At 37.1% G+C, this 5,285-nt stretch overlaps 1 non-coding gene across 1 annotated transcript; it reads left to right on the top strand.

Annotated features, from left to right (window-relative positions):
• The first annotated feature begins 4,928 nt into the window (after positions 1–4,928).
• LOC140851397 (small nucleolar RNA R71) lies at positions 4,929–5,034 on the top strand. The gene has a single exon (XR_012134149.1). It is a non-coding gene; the product is annotated as a small nucleolar RNA R71 (small nucleolar RNA).
• Positions 5,035–5,285: the final 251 nt, after the last annotated feature.

A 5,285-nucleotide genomic window follows, 5' to 3' on the forward strand; every position in this document is an offset into this window, starting at 1 on the left:
CACTGAGCTGGGAGTTACACCTTCAATTGATGACCCTGTCCTGCTGTATTGTGACAACTCTAGTGCCATAGCTCAGACGAAAGAACCAAAATCACACCAGTGCACCAGCATATTCTGTACCGCTATCACCTGATATGAGAGATTATGAACTGAGGTGACATCGACCTTCTGAAGATCAATGAAAAGGAGAACCTAGCCAACCCATTCAGTAAAGCTCTTGGGATCAAGAAGTTCCATGATTTCAAATAGAAGATGGGTATAAGATATTGCCTCGATTGGCTTTAGTCCAAATGAGAGTTGTTGGAAAATATGTCCTAAAATCAATCGTATGATGATTGAGTTCCTTTTGTATACCAATTATTTATAGATAAATAAAAATTATTTTGGTATTATTCATCATAAAGTTGCATCTCTTTTTTAAAACTCTGATATTGTGATAAAGTCCTTAGAACTATATTAGTGAATAATAAAGAGAGGATTTATCGTATAGTTCTTAAAAATATTCACGATCAAATGATACGTCAATACAGGACGATGATGTTTATTAAGTAGAGATCGTTGTGTACCACATGGGTTGGTTGTCTTCTTAACCAAGAAGTATGGTGACACTAGTATGATATATGATGCGTAGTCGTTGATAGCACCAAAAATAACTCTACTCACTACGTAGGTAGGATGAGTCGAGATCGTATCCTCAGGGACCTTGGGCTAAGTTGAGATTATAAATAAAAGAAAGAAGCATTGTTTTTGATTTAGAAAATAAATTATCTTAAAATTGATGTAATTAGAAAATAAAGAGCTTGAGAGTTTTGAATTAATTTTGCACTAGTAGAGTTGTATCTTTTTTTTAATTAAATAAATATGATTAATCTTAGAAAAAAAATACATATCTTTCCTCGGCATGCCCCATACCCATAGATCATGGTGCGTCTTCGAAAAGTACTAGGTAGATAACTCTTCTTTCCTCGACACACCCCATACCCGTAGATCATGGCGCGTCTCCAAAAAGTAAAAGTTGTTCCTAATATTAATCTAACAGGAAAGCATAAATAAAAGCATATGAAGGAGAGCAAATAAAGAACTCATGATGATTTAAATAAAAAGCATAATCTTTATTGCATATAAAGAAATACAAGAAAGTTTAGAACAATAAACCCGCTCTATGTTGTTACAAAATTTCTTCTCCACTCCCGAGACTGCTAACCTAGCTGCTCATGAAGTAGTCCCTTTCTATTCCTCTATGCAAGGCTCTAGAAGAATTTCTGAGCTCCCTCTCCAATGGAAGTACAAAAACCTTTTTTTAGGTGTTAGGAGGGAGGAGTTTTACATGGTTTTTCGATGTGGGACTAAAGAAAATACTGATAAAAAAATCACAAACAAATAAAGAAAATATAAATTCTTTCTTTTGAAGTATTTCCAAATATTATCTTTTTTTTCTTTAATCTTCAGATCCACGAGCGTCCATCTGTCCCCACGAAAATCTCCCTGTGAACCCGATGCCGCGCGAACCCGCCGTCTGCTACCGCGCACCCGCTCCCACACGTCCGCCCGCCTCGCGCCTGCGTGTTTGCTGCCACGCGTTCCTTCCGTGTGCCCACTCGTGCGAGCTCGCGCTCGCTTCCACACGCCCATTCACGTTAATGCTTCTTTTTTATTCCAAAAAGAAACTTTTATTTTTTTACAATGACATCTATATCCTTTGGGTTCCTCACATAGTATCTTCATTTTCTATAATATCGTATGCATCCTTCTTTTATTTAAATTTTATTTTAAGTCCAATTTTCTTCAAACTTGAGTCTTTTTGATCTACGAATCGGACTCTTTGTATCGACGATCACCTTTCCTATAAAACATAAAAAGAAGCATCAAATTTTTAATAAATAAAATAAATTAACTATAATTTTTTGCTTTAAATGACTTAAATTAAGTATTTATCACACCCTCCAACTTGAATTTTGCTCGTCCTCGAGTAAAATAGATATATCAGCATTGTGTACTGACTCGATTTTGAATAAAAAGTTAGGTTAGGCATCCCAAAAGATAAATGATACCTGATAAGACCATTAAAGAGATACTTCATTGGATTATCAATTTGACCCAATTAGTGGCTGAGTATTAACTAAAAAAATTTCAAGAGCTTTTCTTTCACCAACTCTCCACTTTACTCTTTAAATCCTCTAACTTAATGTGAGAGAGGTTTATTATCTTCTTGCAATTTAGTCCCCTTATTATCCACTATTTTTTTTTTTAACATTGCCCACCTTTTTATGTGAACCACAACGCTTACTTAGGCGAAAGGACCCGGTTACTCAATAGGAAACCAATATTTTTTTTTTTTAAAGTAAATTTTAAGGAGGATTTTTGCATACCTCGATCTTTCCACCCAATCTCTCATGAAGCAGATTCTTTATTGAGATCAGTAAGAAGAGGGTTGTAGAATCACTCCTAAAATTTGATCTAGTCTAAACCCTACCATTCATTGGGTTTTCTTAATAATTTATTTCTCAGTATCTCTAAAATTATCTTGATCGTTAATCATTCATTTATTAGGATGCCTAATTGACTCTTAATCAAAATAAAATTTGGATACACAAAACTAATTATTTCTAACCATACTCGAGGATTTGATTAATTTTCATTTCCTCCCCCCCCCAACTTAATCTACATTGTCCTCAATGGAGTAGGAAAGCAAAAAAAATAAAAGAAGAGAGTGCACCTGGGATAATTTTGCTTCGGAAGTGGAAGATAGCTTCATTAATTAATAGGCTCTTGTTCTAAATTTCTATAGCTGCAGTAAAGTAAAAAAAAAATATGAAATCATTGGGTTGCCTCCCAACAAGCGCTAAGTTTTACGTCTTCAGCCAGACGTCAAGTTTATTGACAGACTCTTCCATACAGAGTGATCCTTTATTCTTAAAAAAAATGAAGATCAGTTAAAACAAAATAAAAGAAATTTGGGTTGCCTCTCAAAAAGTGCTAAGTTTAACATCTTCAGCCAGACGTCATATGCAATAAAACCAACAAAAGGTGGGCAATGGCTCATACTTTATTGTCCATGGAGGAGTGGTTTTATCGTGTGGTGTATCCAACAAGGTGTTAACTTCTTTTATATATCCCTCAAAGTCATACACTCCAAAGTGAGCCAAGCAAGTATCTAAGGGGTCTGGTGCTAGAATTGTGGGTGTTGCATCTTCTATAATGTCTTCTAATGTATCTACTTTGAAGCAACTATCCATTGATGGTCTTTGGGAAGCACCAAACACATTCAGTCTCAGTTTTTTATTCCCAAACGATACGTCCATGACTCCTGTCCTACAATTAATGTAAGCATTTACTGTAGCTAGAAAGGGTCATCCTAAGATAATGAGAATTTGTCTTGGGTTGCCACGTAGTTCCATGTCGAGAATCAGAAAATCAACTGGAAAATAAAACTCATTTACCTTGAGCAAGACATCCTCAAGCATTCCATGTGGTTCCTTAATTGATCTGTCGGCTAACTGTAGTGTGACTGATGTGGGTTTCAGTTCTTCGAATCCAAAATATTCATACACTGAACTAGATAAAAGATTCACACTTGCCCCTAAGTCCAGAAGAGCTTTTTCAATGTGATAATCTCCTTTAACATAAGAAATGATGGGGGCTCCTGGGTCCTTAAGCTTTGGAGGAGTGGCATGCTGGACGACAGAACTAACCTGTTCAGTGAGATGTACTTTCTTTGGGATTTGTGATCTAGATTTACATTTTTGGGTGTATAAATCCTTCAAAATTTGGCATAAGTAGGGACCTGTTTGATTGCATCTAGAAGGGGAAGATTAATTTGGACTTGCTTAAACAATTCCAACATCTCGTCGAGTCTTCCTCCCTTCTTATCTGCAGGAATAGGGGCTTTCAGGGCATCTGGAAATGGGACTTTAGGCAAATAAGATGATTCCGGTGCAGTTGGTTCATTCTCTATTTTAAGGTCCTCCTTGTTCTTGGGTGATTTGACTTCGGTTAGAGGTTTAGGGTCAGTCTCATTGGTTTTACTAGTGTGTTCAATGACCTTCCCACTTCTTAGAGTCATGATTGATTTGGCATGTTTAGAAAAAGCTTCTAGGGTATTAGAGCTCTCAATCACAAATTGCCCTCTTAGGTTGCTCTCGGGTTGGCTAGGTAATTTTTCTCCTTCCCTCCTACTGAATGCAGTCGCTAGTTGACCTATTTGGGTCTTTAGCTTAGTAATGGATTGTGTGTGGGAGTTAAGGATCTGAGTGTTGACTTCTAATCATTCTAGTGCTTTCAAAACTTTTTCCTCAAAAGTTGAGCTATGATCAGTAGTAGATGGTTGAGGAGCATTTTGAAATTGATGGTATGGTCCATGCCTATATGTTGGGTCCCGATATTGAGGTTGAGGTGTGGCAGGGTCAACCATTGGTTGTGGTCTCCAGGAAAAAATTGGATGGTTTCTCCAGCCGGGGTTATAAGTGTTCGAATAAGGATCGTTTCCTGGTCTGCGAGCTTGTTGGACGTGAGCTTGCTGAACCTCCTCGTGCACAAACTCAGAAAATTGAGGTGCGATTGGGCATTCACTAACAAAATGGTTCGGACTTGCACACAATGCACAAACTTCTTGGATTGGGTTAGGTGGAATCGGGGATTGTCCAGTATTTAGAAGACGGTCTAATTTTTGGGACAGTTCATCTACCTTACTGTGGATATCCATGACGTTTCCAATCTAATAAATTCTATTTCTTTTTTGTTGAAGCATGGGTTGTTCTCTAGAAGTGGCAGACATATGATGTAGGAAATTCTCACTAAGTATTTCAAAGAGCTGCCAGGCTTCATCCTCACTCTTTAGCATGAATGTCTCACCACATGATGCATCAACCATTTGTCAGTGTTTCTCCGATAGACCATCATAAAAACACTGACAAAGTTGCCATTTAGGGACAGCATGGTGTGGACATTTACGAATGAGGTCCCTTAACCTTTTTCATGTCTCATGAAAAAGTTCACCCTCCAATTGGGAAAAACTGGTGATAGCTTTTCTAATTTGATTTGTTTTTCCGATTGAAAAGTATTTTTTGAAAAATTCTCTCTGAAGCTGATCCCAAGTAGAAATGGTTATAGAGTTTAAGGAGTGTAACCAATGTTTGGCTTTGTCCTTAAGTGAGAAAGGGAACAGTTTCAACCTAAGGGCATCATCTGAGAAGTTTTGGAATTTTACTATGGTACAAATTTCAAGAAATTCATCCAAGTATTTGTATGGATCCTCGTTACTAAGTCCATAGAACGATGGCAATATT

The sequence above is a fragment of the Elaeis guineensis genome, chromosome 8 (assembly GCF_000442705.2).
Source record: "Elaeis guineensis isolate ETL-2024a chromosome 8, EG11, whole genome shotgun sequence".
Lineage (NCBI taxonomy): Eukaryota > Viridiplantae > Streptophyta > Magnoliopsida > Arecales > Arecaceae > Elaeis > Elaeis guineensis.